The sequence below is a fragment of the Salmo salar genome, chromosome 12 (genome assembly GCF_965601325.2).
Source record: "Salmo salar chromosome 12, fSalSal1, whole genome shotgun sequence".
Classification (NCBI taxonomy): Eukaryota; Metazoa; Chordata; class Actinopteri; order Salmoniformes; family Salmonidae; genus Salmo; species Salmo salar.
In genome coordinates, this window is record NC_138302.1 from 51,185,810 (window position 1) to 51,202,386 (window position 16,577).

Here is a 16,577-nt window from a genome sequence, read left to right on the forward strand (position 1 = left end):
GGAAAAGGTTTTGTTGTGCCCTCTTCACGACTGTCTTGGTATGTTTGGACCATGATAGTTCATTGGAACTATCAAGGAACTTGAAACTCTCGACCCGCTCCACTACAGCTCCATCAATGTTAATGGGGGCCTCTTTTCCTGTAGTCCACGATCAGCTCCTTTGTCTTGCTCACATTGAGGGATAAGTTGTTGTCCTGGCACCACACTGCCAGTTCTCTGACCTCCTCCCTATAGGCCGTCTCATCGTTGTCAGTGATCAGGCCTACCACTGTTGTGTCGTCAGCAAGCTTAATGATGGTGTTGGAGTCGTGTTTGGCCACTCAGTCGTGGGTGAACAGGGAGTACAGGAGGGGACTAAGTACACACCCCTGAGGGCCCCCAGTGTTAAGGATCAGCGTGGCAGATGTGTTGTTGCCTACTCTTACCACCTGGTGGCGGCCCGTCAGGAAGTCCAGGATCCAGTTGCAGAGGGAGGTGTTTAGTCCCAGAGTCCTTAGCTTAGTGATGAGCTTTGTGGGCACTATGGTGTTGAACGCTGAGCTGTAGTCAATGAACAGCATTATCACATAGGTGTCACATAGGTTGAACATGTCAGTGAAGACACTTGACAGTTGGTCCGCACATGCTTTGAGTACACGTCCTGGTAATCCTTCTGGCCCAGCGGCTTTGTGAATGTTGACCTGTTTAAAGGTTTTGTTCACATCGGCTACGCAGAGCGTTATCACACAGTCATCCAGAACAGCTGGTGCTCTCGTGCATGCTTCAGTGTTGCTTGCCTCGAAGCAAGCAAAAAAGGCATTTAGCTTGTCTGGTAGGGTCGCGTCACTGGGCTGCTCGCGTCTGGGTTTCCCTTTGTAGTCCATAATAGTTTTCAAGCTCTCCCACATCTGACGAGCGTCAGAGCCGGTGTAGTACGATTCAATTTTAATCCTGTATTGACGCAATGCTTGTTTGATGATTCATCTGAGGGCATAGCGTTATATCTTATAAGTGTCCAGATTAGTCTCCCGCTCCTTGAAAGCAGCAGCTCTAGCCTTTAGCTCGATGCGGATGTTGCCTGTAATCCATGGCTTCTGGTTGGGATATGTACCTACGGTCACTGTGGGGACAACGTCGTTGATGCACTTATTGATGAAGTCGATGACTGAGGTGGTGTACTCCTCAATGCCATTGGATGAATCCCGGAACATATTCCAGTCTGTGCTAGCAAAACAGTCCTGTAGTGTAGCATCCGCATCATCTGACCACTTCCGTATTGGTACTTCCTGCTTTAGTTGTTGCTTGTCAGCAGGAATCAGGAGGATAGAATTATGATCAGATTTGCCAAATGGAGGGTGGGGGAGAGCTTTGTATGCATCTCTGTGTGTGGAGTAAAGGTGGTCTAGGATTTATTTTCCTCTGGTTGCACATGTGACATGCTGGTAAAAATTTTGTAAAACTGATTTGAGTTTGCCTGCATTAAAGTCCCCGGCCACTAGGAGCGCCGATTCTGGATGAGCATTTTCTTCTTTGTTTATGGCCTTATAGAGTTGGTTGAGAGTGGTCTTAGTGCCAACCTCGTTCTGTGGTGGTAAATAGATGGCTACGAATAATATGGATGAGAACTCTCTTGGTAAATACTGTGGTCTACAGCTTATCATAAGGTACACTACCTCAGGCGAGCAATACCTCGAGACTTCTTTAATATTAGACATCGCGTACCAGCTGTTATTGACAAATAGACACACACCCCCATCCCTCGTCTTACGAGACGTAGCGTCTCTGTTTTGCCGGTACATGGAAAATCCCACCAGCTCTATATTATTCATATCAGCGTTCAGCCACGTCTCGGTGAAACATAAGATATTACAGTTTTTAATGTCCCATTGGTAGGATAATCTTAATCGTAAGTCATCAATTTTATTTTCCAATGATTGCACGTTAGCAAGAAGAACGGATGGCAGTGGGAGTTTACTCAGTCGCCTACGGATTCTCAGAAGGCAGCCCGATCTGCGGCCCCTTTTCCTCCGTCTTTTCTTCAAGCAAATTACAGGAATCTGGGCCTGTTCCAGTGAAAGCAGTATATCCTTCTTGTCGGACTCGTTAAAGGAAAAAGTTTATTCCAGTCTGCGGTGAGTAATCGCTGTTGTGATGTCCAGAAGTTATTTTCGGTCATAAGAGACAGCAGCAGCAACAATTATGTTCAAAATATGTTAAAAGTGAAGTTCCACAAAACGCAAAAAAAACTAACAAAATAGCACAATTGGTTTGGAGAATGTAAATTAAAGACGTAATTCAGAGACTTTAATGCTCCGTTGTCACATTCCACGTCAAACTATGGAACCATGGAATCTCAAACAGGAAATGCATGCTACTGCATTATTTGTGACCATATGTTATTGTGATCCATACATTATTATCATTATGTATGTGACCATTTTTGTCCATAGAAGATGCATTGGATTTGTTAGGTAACCATTCAAGTATTTTTGGTAAGTGTTGTATGCTGTGTAAGATTTTTTTTACATTTTAGTCATTTAGCAGACGCTCTTATCCAGAGCGACTTACAGTAGTGAATGCATACATTTCATTTCATGCATCTTTTTTTTGTACTGGCCCCCCATGGGAATCGAACCCACAACTACTGTATGTAGAAACAGTATTATTACACATGTTGTTTAGAAAGGTTTAAAATCATTGCACTCCAGATAATTACGTTTTACGGTATTTGTTGTGCTCTTTTGTGTGACACAAATGTTACCCATAGCCTTTAGACAGAGCACACACAGCCCAAGGTTTCCCCGCATGAGCTAAATACACCAAACACACTCAAGATTTCGGACTATAAAAAACACGTTTCCCTCTCTTGACAGAAACACTCCTAACGATGCAACAACATTGCCAGTAAGCGAAAGACATACAATACAGCTCATAAAAACACAAGTTGACACAATATGATACAGGATGATGAATGTTCTTCACATCGATTTACCCTAGAAGCTACTCAGTGGGACGCTGAAAGGCTAATTGTTTGTTTCCCATTGAGGAGGCACTTGTGGGGGCATGTATAGGCTGCATCACAAATGACACCCTATTCCCTATGTATTGCAGAGGTAGTGCACTACATAGGGAGTAGGGTGACATTTGGGACAGATTGATCCATCCAAGCTAAGAGGCAGCTTTCACAATACAACAGCCTTGGCATCCAAGGATGGAATATATATGCAATAAATAGGGCCTCCTCCATAGTGAAAAGGTCAGTACACTCAATTTGATGATGATTTGAATGTGCACTTGATGGATGTTGTGGGTGTGGCTATGCTGGTTGACTGGCCTTGTTGTATAGAAAGTGATTGGCTGTGCCGCAGAGAAGGTTGCATCATGGAACCTTTGATGCATTGTGCACAGAGAAGAGCGGTCTCCATCAGTTACACCTGTCCAATCCTCTCAGATCTCCATAGGTGTCTAGGGGTAGGGGCTAGGGGTTGTTTCTGGACATCACTCCTTAACAATTACAAGCATGCCCATAACCAATTTGTAAGTCGCTCTGGATAAGAGCGTCGGCTAAATGACTAAAATGTAAATGTAAACATGATGCAGCCACCACTACACTTGAAAGTATGGAGAGTGGTACTCAGTAATGTGTTGCATTGGATTTGCCCCAAACATGTTTATTTTTGCAGTATTACTTTAGTGCCTTGTTGCAAATGTTTTGGAATATTTTTATTCTGTACAGGCTTCCTTCTTTTCACTCTATCAATTAGATTAGTATTGTGAACTACAATATTGTTGATCCATCCTCAGGCAATAAATTCTGTAACTGTTTTAAAGTCACCATTGGCCTCATGGTGAAATCCCTGAGTTGTTTCCTTCCTCTGTGGCAACTGAGTTAGGAAGGACGCCTATATCTTTGTAGTGACTGAGTGTTTTGATACACCATCCAAAGAGTAATTAATAACTTCACCATGCTCAAAGGGATATTCACTGTCACCTTTTTTTATTTACAGATGAGGTAATCATAGAAAAATCATGTTAAACACTATTATTGTACACAGAGTGAGTCCATGCAACTTATTATGTTCGTTGCTAAGCATATTTTGACTCACAAACTTATTTAGGCTTGCCATAACAAAGGGGTTGAATACTTAAATACTCTAAACATTTCAGATTTTCATTTTTAATTAATTTGTAAGAATTTCAAAATACTTAATTAGACTTTGACATTATACATATTCAACACACATACACTGAGTATACAAAACATTAAGAACACCTGCTCTTTCCATTACATAGACTGACCAGGTGAATCCAGGTGAAAGCTATGATCCCTTATTGATGTCACTTGTTAAATCCACTTAATTCAGTGTAGATTAAGATGAGGAGGCAGGTTAAAGAAGGATTTTTTTTTTTTACAGTTTCCCATGTGTATCAAGAACGGTCCACCACCAAAAGGACATCCAGCCAACTTGACACAACTGTGGGAAGTATTGGAGTCAACATGGGCCAGCATCCCTATGGAACACTTTTGACACATTGTAGAGTCCATGCCCGACGAATTGAGGCTGTTCTAGGCAAGTCAGTTAAGAACAAATTCTTATTTACAATGATGGCCTACCAAAAGGCAAAAGGCCTCCTGCAAGGACGGGGGCTGGGAAAAAAAATATATATAGGACAAAACACACATCACAACAAGAGAGACACCACAACACTACATAAAGAGAGACCTATAAGACAACAACATAGCATGGCAGCAGCACATGACAACACAGCATGGTAGCAACACCACATGACAACAATATTGTAGCAACACAACATGGCAGCAGTACAACATGGTAGCAGCACAAAACATGGTACAAACATTATTGGGCACAGACAACAGCACAAAGGAAAGAAGGTAGAGACAACAATACATCACGCGAAGCAGTCACAACTGTCAGTAAGAGTGTTCATAATTAAGTCTTTGAATGAAGAATTAGAGATAAAACTGTCCAGTTTGAGTGTTTTTTGCAGCTCGTTCCAGTCGCTAGCTGCAGCAAACTGAAAAGAGGAGCGACCCAGGGATGTGTGTGCTTTGGGGACCTTTAACAGAATGTGACTGGCAGAATGGGTGTTGTATGTGGAGAATTAGGCCTGCAGTAGGTATCTCAGATAGGCCTCACTCCACCCTAAGAGGGTTTTATAAATAAGCATCAACCAGTGGGTCTTGCAATTGGTATACAGCAATGACCAGTTTACAGAGGAGTATAGAGTGCAGTGTTGTGTCCTATAAGGAGCATTGGTGGCAAATCTGATGGCCGAATGGTAAAGAACATCTCGCCTCTTGAGAGCACCCTTACCTGCCGATCTATAAATTACATCTCCGTAATCTAGCATGGGTAGGATGGTTATCTGAATCAGGGTTAGTTTGGCAGCTGGGGTGAAAGAGGAACGACTACAATAGAGGAAACCAAGTCTAGATTTAACTTTAGCCTGCAGCTTTGATATGTGCTGAGAGAAGGACAGTGTACAGTCTAGCCATACTCCCAAGTACTTGTATGAGTTGACTACCTCAAGCTCTAAACCCTCAGAGGTAGTAATCACACCGGTGGGGAGAGGGGCATTCTTCTTACCAAACCATATTACCTTTGTTTTGGAGGCGTTCAGAACAAGGTCAAGGGCAGAGAAAGCTTGTTGGACAGTAAGAAAGCTTTGTTGTAGAGCTTTTAACACAAAATCCGGGGAGGGTGCCAGTTGAGTATAAGACTGTATCATCTGCATATAAATGGATGTGAGAGCTTCCTACTGCCTGAGCTACGTTGTTGATGTAAATTGAGAAGAGCGTGGGGCCTAGGATCGAGCCTTGGGGTACTCCCTTGGTGACGGCAGTGGCTGAGACTGGCCAAGTCAATAAAAATAGCAGCACACCATTGCTTAGAATTAAAGGCAATGGTGACATCATTTAGGACCTTTAAGGTTGCAGTGACACATCCATAACCTGAGCGGAAACCAGATTGCATGCCAGAGAGAATACTATAGACATCAAGAAAGCCAGTCAGTTGATTATTGACAAGTTTTTCCAACACTTTTGTTAAACAGGGCAAAATAGAAATTGGCCTGTAACAGTTAGGATCAGCTTGAACTTCCCCTTTAAATAAGGACGTACTCTGGCTGCCTTCCAAGCAATGGGAACCTCCCCAGAGAGGATAGACAGGTTAAAAAGGTCATAGGCTTGGCGATGATAGCGGCTGCAACCTTAAAGAAGAAAGGATCTATACCATCTGACCCAGATATTTTTTTTTTGGGGGGGGGGTCAAGTTTAAGGAGCTCCTTTAGCACCTCAGACTCAGTGACTGCCTGCTTGGAGAAACGTTGTAGCGTGGCAGGGGGAAAAAAAATCAATATTTGGAAGGTGTTCCTAATGTTTGGTGTACAGTACTCAGTGTACACATTTACTTTTTAGCAGGTTCCTACCACAAGTGAGTAAAAGACAACTGTACTTGTCAGCACTCTAAGCAGTTTGGCTTTATATCATCTGAATTGAACTGAGATGTGAAGACCTGTATAAACCATCTGAGTTAATACCTAGGCTTTAGCTCAGCAGGCAAACACTGTTTTGTGGTGCGCAGGAGACCTTGGCTCATGTACATAGTTATGGTGATGTATTGTATACTGTTGAGGGAAGCTGTAAATAAGTGGACTAAATAGACCACTACTACACGCCTATGTTTGATACTTAAAAATAGATTGTGTAGGATAAAGATGGTGCACCTGAGAGTGAGAGAGAGAGAGGTTAGGTTCCAAAGGGTCGCAAAATATTATGACAGTTCGAATTGACCCTTAGACCCTTTAATTTGACACAAAAAGCCTTGCGGGATAATGCCATTGAAACCGTCTCCCCCTGCATGTCAGAGTTGGCATGAGATTGTCACTGTGTCAAAGCAGACGAGGAACATTTGTAACGCTCTAATTTGTTGACATGAATGCTTCATACAATTGTGTTGTAATGGTCCACAGAGTTTGAAAGTGGCTCTCCTACTCGAACCATGACTTTCCCATTTTTCAGCAATGACGTGGCTTCCGACCCATTGACTTGCTAGACATATACTCGAAAAGATGGAACCCTTTCAAACTCACTCGCCACATATGCCATATAACACATGTATATTAGGTCAGGATTTCAGGCTTGGATTAAACCACATGGTGTAAACATCAGTAAAGATCTATCTATCAGACTTCATCAAAGTCAGGAATATGCTGGATCATCCCCGTGCTTTCCTCCAGTTGGTTTGATAATCATTCATAAAGCGGACGGTTGTTGCAAGGCTGTAGTGCTAAATAATATTTGATAAACCTGACTATCTGACTCCATTTGATATTACAGTAAAACCATGTGCAATCAAGTATTATGCGTTTAGCTGACTAAGATCAAGGAATGGTCATGAGACGTGACTATCAAAGCAAGTATTTTTTTATAACATTGTTCAATTAATGGATTCACATACAAGGCATAAAGCTTAAGTTACAAGGCAATACTGACATTAACAAAGCACAATTCTAGGCATATAGATCCTAAAGTTAACTTACAGGACAAAGCATGAACAAAGAGATGCCTGCTAGGCCTGAGGCCTAGAAGCCTAGGAAATGTAAAAAATATCTTACAACCATTATCCAATGGACAGGATACCGGATAAGAGAGAGAACAACAGACCATGAAGCTAAGCCCCTTTTATAAGAATCTGAGTTGCTTGGTTTCAAAATCTGATCTGTTGACCAATAGCATTACTGTTGAGTTAACCTCCAATCAGATATCAGACCTACATGATGTAAAGACAACAGACCCTCTGCTACGCAGAGTTGTGACAAGAGGGGGTTGGTGAGATAAGGCAGCTTTACTATGACAACAGTTGATTCGAAGAGTCACTTCCGGGGCGGGGCCTCCCTACATAATGTTCCCTTGTCTGATTCTGCATCAGACAAAAGTGTTAAAAACTGGACGGCCAGCACTGTAGTCACTGTAGACAATCTTCAGACCAGCAGTTCATGGGCCTAGCAGCATCACTTCAAGTGTGTCCATTTGGCAGGTAGCGTTGTCTTCTGCTTTAGACATGCAAATGTCCTTAGGTAACACCTTCAATGCAAGCATACTAGAAATTCTTCTTTGTAAGAGCAAACATAACTGAAGGTACAGCAAGACATCACAGATTCATTCACATTTCAATGGACATAAGATAAGAAAGAGAGCCTCCTCCGCCGCCACATTTGACTGACGGCGTGCTGCTGAAAACACCTGTTTCCCTGTCCTCCGACCGCAGCGCCGCTTGTCGACGTGACAGGAGGCTTGGTACTTTGTCATGTTAATGCAGTCTGCCTGTCAGTGAGGATGAGGCAGTGAATGAGACGACAAGCAGTGCCACTGGGCGAAAAGGGTCCATATAAGGGGATATCTTTACATGACACATTTTTGAGATGCTGCACAATACAGACCATTTCCACTGCATATTTTGAGTTTTGTGGATTTGCTTCAACCTGACAAATTCTGAATCCAGATGTGCCTTTTAGACATATATGATTTTGGGATTACTCTGAATATCACACATGGACTAATTCAATATCCTGAGATATGTGACATCCTATTTTCTCTCTTCATGTTGACAAATACTGACTGTACATATTGCATATCTGTTTTTCCTCAGCACATTCAAGATATGAAGCTATGTTGATTCCAGATATGCTTCTCCTGGCTGAAGTCCCTTTGAGGATCTTGATATGCTTGTTGATATGCTGAAAATAAGGACGATTTCTGATGAGTTTCTTAGTTTTCAGCATCTGCTCAATAATTTGACAAATATGAAATCCTTATTTTTTTTATGCAAAAGTTATTTTTTGATTCCCTCCAGATATCATACATTGTATGGACGTTGGTATGGATATTGACTCATTAGATATCCTAAGATAGGCCCATGTGTCTTATTTTCTCTATATGATATCAAAAACTGACAGTAGGCCTACAAAGTATATTTTCTCAGCACATACAATGCATACAGTTGAAGTCGGAAGTTCACATACACTTAGGTTGGAGTCATTAAAACTCGTTTTTCAACCACTCCACAAATTTCTTGTTAACAAACTATAGTTCTGGCAAGTCGGTTAGGACATCTACTTTGTGCGTGACACAAGTCATTTTTCCGACAATTGTTTACAGACAGATTATTTCATTTATAATTCACTGTATCACAATTCCAGTGGGTCAGAAGTTTACATACACTAAGTTGACTGTGCCTTTAAACAGCTTGGAAAATTGCAGAAAATGATGTCATGGATGTAGAAGCTTATGATAGCCTAATTGACATAATTTGAGTGTACCTGTGGATGTATTTCAAAGTCTACCTTCAAACTCAGTGCCTCTTTGCTTGACATCATGGGAAAATCTAAAGAAATCAGCCAAGACCTCAGAAAACAAATTGTAGACCTCCACAAGTCCGGTTCATCCTTGAGAGTAATTTCCAAATGCCTGAAGGTACCACGTTCATCTGTACAAACAATAGTACGCAAGTATAAACACCATGGGACCATGCAGCCATCATACCTCTCAGGAAGGAGACACGTTCTGTCTCCTCGAGATGAACGTACTTTGGTGCGAAAAGTGCAAATCAATCCCAGAACAACAGCAAAGGACCTTATGAAGATGCTGGAGGAAACAGATACAAAAGTATCTACATCCACTGTAAAACGAGTCCTATATTGGCATAACCTGAAAGGCCACTCAGCAAAGAAGAAGCCACTGCTCCAAAACCGCCATAAAAATGCCAGACTACGGTTTGCAACTGCACATGGGGACAAAGATTGTACTTTTTAGAGAAATGTCCTCTGGTCTGATGAAACAGAAATAGAACCATCCCAACCGTGAAGCACGGGGGTGGCAGCATCATGTTGTGGGGGTGCTTGCCTCTTTGCTTGACATCATGGGATAATCAAAATAAATCAGCCAAGATCTCAGATCTCAAGCTAAAAGCACTGTAACTAGTAGCCTAGCAACAAGAATCACGTCTTATTTGCTGTGGAGTTCCAACTACCATTTTTTATTTGGGCGCCACAAATGTGTGTGTAAACAATGTGTGCTTGAACTGGAGAAACAAAGAAGTGAGAATCTGTTCAGAAAATACCTCAAATAAATTAACGCTAAAGTGAGGAGCTAATTTGAGATGTTTTATTTATCTAGTAACTAGAATCAAGTATAATGAGGGTAGGCTGGGGTGTAAATGGTGCATCCAGGTTTAGCACGTGTGTGTGTGTGTGTGTGTGTGTGTGTGTGTGTGTGTGTGTGTGTGTGTGTGCACGCGTGTGTGTGTGCGTGTGCGTGTGCTGGTATCACTCACTACAGAGACAGCCCTTACAAAAAAAGAGATGCATGAGTTATTGAAACTTCAAACTTTTAGGGTCATCAAATACATTAACATAATTAACCATGTTAAGTTTGGCATTGATATCTTTAAAAAATAAGGAAACTTAACAATTGACTATATAACGCTAATGCTTAACATAATAAAATTAAAATAAACTTATCATGGACTACAAGTCAGATTCATTCCAAATTTTTACTCATAATAGTGCCTAAAGAGTTTGAGAAAATAACGTTGATGCATTCAAAGATGGCCACACTATACAAGTATTTTGTTTTTTGGTATTTTATTACGATCCCCATTAGCTGTTGCAAAAGCAGCAGCTACTCTTGCTGGGGTCCACACAAAACATGTAACATACTGTAATACAGAATGACATAATACAGTACATCGATAGACAAGAACAGCTCAAGGACAGAACTACATCAATTCTTTTAAAAGGCACACGTAGCCTACATATCAATGCATACACACAAACTATCTAGGTCAAATAGAGGAAAGGCGTTGTGCCGCAAGGTGTTGCTTTATCTATTTTTTTAAACCAGGTTTGCTGTTTATTTGAGCAATATGAGATGGAAGGAAATTCCATGCAATAAGGGCTCTATATAATACTTTACACATTCTTGAATTTGTTCTGGATTTGGGGACTGTAGGTGCTAATATGCTCAAATATGCGAAAAATCTTCTTCGCATAAACCATCAAACCAAATTACACGTGAACTTATTTTCAGAAAAGCTAAGTTATTGGTCAAAAGAAGTTATTAATAAATCAAAAATCAGAGTTTACATGTCCATTAAATGGTTAACATGTAAAAGGCACTGTGGGGTGGATTTATAGTGGTTTAAAATTTAGTTTTAAAATGTTACATTTTTAGGCTTGCCTGTTTTGCATGTTATTTTGGCATTAATACGTGTCACATATCTGTTTGCAAACAATGTCAAATATATACACTACCTTTCAAAAGAAAACCCTTTTGCAATTATGTTGGCATAGCTGAAAACTGTTGTCCTGATTAAAGAAGCTTTTTCTTTGCAACTCTGCCTAGAAGGCCAGCATCCCGGAGTCACCTCTTCACTGTTGACATTGAGACTGGTGTTTTGCAGGTACAATTTAAACAAGCTGCCAGTTGAGGACTTGTGAGGCGTCTGTTTCTCAAACTAGACACTCTAATGTACTTGTCCTCTTGCTCAGTTGTGCAACGGGGCCTCCCACCCCTCTTTCTATTCAGGTTAGAGCCAGTTTGCTCTGTTATGTGAAGGGAGTAGAACACAGCATTGTACGAGATCTTCAGTTTCTTGGCAATTTCTCTCATGGAAGAGCCTTCATTTCTCAGAACAAGAATAGACTGACGAGTTTCAGAAGAAAGTTATTTGTTTCTGGCCATTTTGAGCCTGTAATCGAACCCACAAATGCTGATGCTCCAGATACTCAACTAATCTAAAGAAGGCCAGTTTTATTTCTTCTTTAAGAAGATAAAGACTACATCGGAACATTCAGTCTGCAGCTGTTGAAGTACTTTAGTCTTGTAAACTCGACCGAGGACCACCGCGTGTGTACCTTTGATTGATCCAATCTAACGAAGACAAGATGGGAAGAACATTTCCCTCCCACCATTGTGTGGTACTCTGATGGATCCAGGCTAACGAACACTTCCTGAACAAAGAAAGCCTACTACCACAATTACTAAGTACATTTTGACCTCTGGAGGACAACCAGAGACTTACACAACCAGAGATTTCTGTCGAACTACTCTCCACAGACTGATCGAGTGATTTCAACAGAGCGAGACAACAAAGACATACAAGCGTAAATATGAACATTGCATTTCTAAATCCGAATGAGCGGTTGTTAGGGTGTTAAATATCCATATTTATGATGAGCGTATTATTCAACTGTATGTACGATAGTTGAATTCCTTTGTCTCTCCTTCTCCTGCTCTTCCACCCCCTCTCCCTTTCATTGTGTAACAAGTCGTCAAATCAGGTTAGTCCACTAGGGACTTTTCGTTGCATTATGTAGTTATCAATGCATAATCTATCCTGTGTGTGTGTTTATGTAATTCTGTGCGATTATTTAGTTAGTTACTGAAAGCCAATTTGTGTATTGCTGAGCATCATACTTTCAAAATCTTAGCTAGCAGTCATCATCATGAATCAAGTCGGCAATCTACTGGCAAATCCTAGTTAATCCTTGTCATATGATAAATAATGAAGAGAAATTATAGATAAAAAGTATCGGTGCTCATCGGCCATTGGACATTAACATTACACAACAAGTTGGAAATCGCAAATCCAACAATGAGTGGTTTGAAAGGAATCAGGGATTAAGGGGCTCTTTTCCTAGTTTAAGATGATAAACATTCAACATTGGCCATGCTGTCAACGAAGCATGATTTGTGCCGCGCTCAAAACAACTGTTAATTCGGAACTGCAAAAACTTGACTTCATTAAGTTCAAGACAATTGGGAATTCTGGAAAAATGAGCTCTGACTGGGAAATACGTTTTGAACGGTCATCCAACTCGGAGGTTGGGAACTCTGGCCTCTTTTTAGAGCTACAACATGAAGATCAATGACGTCATCATGATTCGACCTTGTTTTTTTCAGAGTTCCCAGTTGTCTTGAAAACACCATAAATCCAGAGAATGCCAGACTTTGATGACAAAATTTGCCCACGAAGGACCGCCGCGCCACCTTCCTGTTCAAGTGAGCACAACACAACAAGGTGAGTCCAAAAATGTCTTGTATGCTGCTGCATAAATGATGTAATATGCCAGGGAGATATGTATTCTGTAGCTAAGAAAGTAATACTAAGTGCATGTTGTGTAGTAAACTGTTAGTAGCCCATGTGCCTCACCCTAATAATTTGGTATATTTACTCCTCTTAATTTTGCCAATTCTTCTGACTTGGTGGTGCACATGTAGGCTATAATCTGTTTTAGAGAAATGTAATCATCAAATTTTGTAAGAACTTTCATTGTGTGCTTATATGCCCCCTTTATTTATCCTACGGTTCTGATTTGGTGTACAGGGAGAACACTGTAAGAACAGCCCATGTTCTGAATTCTGTCGCTGTACGTTTCAAAAGTGCTAAACAAATGGTCATATTGACTACGTCCGTCCTCGCTCACTCATTAATTTCTTAATCGAAATTACGGATTGCCTCTTATCTGCTTGTCGTCCCCTTATGCCATACTTTGTACATCTCAATTGTCAGTAGAAACCACATTTGTTTAAGCAAGTTTTTTTAAAGGCAGTAAATGAGGCTGAATGAACTGTTTCGCTGCCAGACAAGGCTCCGCTGATAGATTGGTGTAGCAGTGGTAAGGTGTTGGGACTGCTGTTGGGACTCTGTAGGCCTTAATAGTTTGTGGGCACCTTTGTCACCGTTATAGTGCAGTTAATGTATTGTTTAGTGGTGTCTTGTGTAGTGGCTTTGCTGGCATGCATCCAACAGTTTTTGTTTTTTGTTGCCCCACCAAGATTTACATGCTAAAATCGCCAATGATATGTGCACTTGTTTAATTTGATTATTTTGGATAATCCTAAAATAGTCTTATGTAGTTGATCTATAATGAATTTAGGAAAGGAATATATTCTGACACACAACTGTGTTTGTGGATCAGCAGATTATATTTTTGGAAAAGTGAGGGAAAAAAAGTTGAATTCTTAATTGCCAGCAATGGCAACAGCCATGTGAATCATCTTGTCACAAACTCAATGATCTCTCAAAGCTGGCACCAAATCACCAGCTGAGTCATACACTGAAGAAAGTGGAGTGTCAGTTATATTCACACATGGGGACAGACAGGAGATAATATGCCAGAGCCAAAATGATGACACATTTCAGCCTGGCCTCAAAGATTAGACGTAACACAGTAAATGTACATCTGTGACACTAAAATGTGTATGTTACATTAGACAAAAGGTTTTTAAGCCAAAAACTAAAGGTTGGAGGTTGGTCGGGGTGGATGGGTGGGCATATTAAATACAGGTTGCGTGTTTGAAACACATCACTGACTACTTTAGCATTTTATCAAATTAGCAATTTTGCAACTACTTACTACTTTTGAGCTATTTTGCAAATACTTAGCAGGTTAGCTAACCCTTCCCCTAACCCTAACCGTAACCCCTAACCCTAACCTGTCACAGGTGTCAAAATGAGTAGACCAAGGTGCAGCGTGGAATATGTTCATATTGTAATTGAATGAAAAGAAATGAACACTACAAATTAAACAAAAAATGACAGCAGACAGTTCCGTCAGGTACTTACAACTAAACGGAAAACAACTACCCACAAAAAACTAAGGAAAAACAGGCTGCCTAAGTATGGCTTCCAATCAGAGACAACGATAGACACCTGCCTCTGATTGGAAACCATACCCGGCCAAAACATAGTAAACAAAAGCTAGAATGCCCACCCACCTATCACACCCTGGCCTAGCTAAACAGAGAAAACACAGCTCTCCTAGGTCAGAGCGTGACATAACCCCTAACCCCTTGGATGAGAAACACAAGAGTGTTTCTCATCCACTACAAAACTGCATTCATTCCCCCTGATTAATAATCCTTAAGAGTCTATTGACACATGTATTTAATAGAAAAATCCCCATAACAATTTCTCAGTTTAAGATAGAGATATCTTTTCTTTTTTTGTTGCATGGGCTGTGTCTCAATCCACCACATCCGCCTACTGTATGTCGGCCTTCCGCATCTGCAGTAGAAGGTAGCCGAGCTACAGCGATGTTTGTCAGACCATGAGACATCCCAAAAGTCTTCTCATGAAATAGGCTGTAGTGTCCATCTCCATTTTGCTCTACGACCCCCACAAGTGAAGGTAACCCATACAAACAAAATGGAAGTATGGAGGTAGTTTTGTGCCCCCCAAAAATAGGAGGTTAAATGTGACCAAAAAATATAATATTTTTTAAACTTATATCTCCTAGATAAAGGACAGACACATCAAAACCTTACTCCTTATGATTTATTTTTTGATAATCTTTTTTGCAATTTATGAACGTTATTCTATGGATTTCTATGGGCTATAGTAGTAAATATATATTTTTTGATACCTAAAGGAGTCCTAAAACTCTAAATCGATTAGCTAAATGATCCATTGTATGACAATCTTAAAACAATTCCATATGTTAGCTTAGTACCCCCCACCCCACCAACATCTTAGACCTTTAGAGGTTTTTAACTGCCCAACACGAGTCATGCTACCCCTAAGGGCATCAATTCAATAACCAATCCACACTTTGCTCAAGTTTTCCCCCCTCAGTTTAGGGAAACAGTACAGGCAAATTAAGTGATTAGATCAATTTCCAGGGTACTGTAATTGCATGTTCTTCTTGACGAACACCTGCGTGTTGACATTGCCCCGCGTCTTATTCAAACAACCTTGTTGCAGTAATGCTTAGGCAGATGTTAGGATTAGCGCTAGCACTCGAGGAGCAGTCCAGATGTCTGCTTCAGCCTGTTCTGGGGAAGAAGTGGAACAGATTGTAGTGGTGTGTTTGGATAATCAGGATCCATATTATGCCAGAGAAAACACACTCGCGCACTATTGTACTTTCTCGCTCGTTCTCTACCCTTCTGTCCTCCTGCTTCCTATGCTTGGCCATGCGTTCTATGTGATTACTTTAAGCTGTCTCTTTGAAAGAAGGACAATGTGCTTAAATGGGTATTTTAGGTCAAAGAAAGGGCAGCGATTTTAAACATTGTATCCCACACAAAATGTCCCTGAAGAGTATAATGTCGCCCTTATGGTCACTTCATTATAGGTGAGCATACCCAAAGGCCTCTACCCTTGTACCACATTAAGGCCTCTAAAAAACAGAAGTTAGTTGCCAAAAAAATACAACTAGGCTGAAATCCTCTGCAGTAGATGCAGCTACAATGGGCACGTCAAAACTGATAATCAAATGTGATTTCTCTCGAAGTAGTCTGTGTGCTTGGTGGTCCCATAGGCTTTTACGGTAGATCAGTCTGTTCTTGTCCCACTTTCCAGCAGCCCCACAGCGCGTTTTCTAGCGAACGTGAGGAAACGGCCCCCCTCTAAGCAGATCCCTAGAGATATCAAACAGTGCTGCCACTCACCTCAAAGATTGGGCGGTTTGGATTTCATCCCTCCATCTTTTTTCCCTCTATCAGATCCAATCCACCATGCAAATCCAATCCACCCTGCAAATCTAATCCACTGACAACCATCCATATATTC

At 41.0% G+C, this 16,577-nt stretch overlaps 1 long non-coding RNA gene across 1 annotated transcript in view; it reads left to right on the top strand.

Annotated features, from left to right (window-relative positions):
- Positions 1–13,083, top strand: part of LOC145859327 (uncharacterized) — a 123,402-nt gene extending 110,319 nt beyond the window's left edge. The window contains exon 3 of the long non-coding RNA XR_014379529.1: positions 12,965–13,083. This is a non-coding gene — a long non-coding RNA (uncharacterized LOC145859327). The remainder of the gene's footprint in view (positions 1–12,964) is intronic.
- Positions 13,084–16,577: the final 3,494 nt, after the last annotated feature.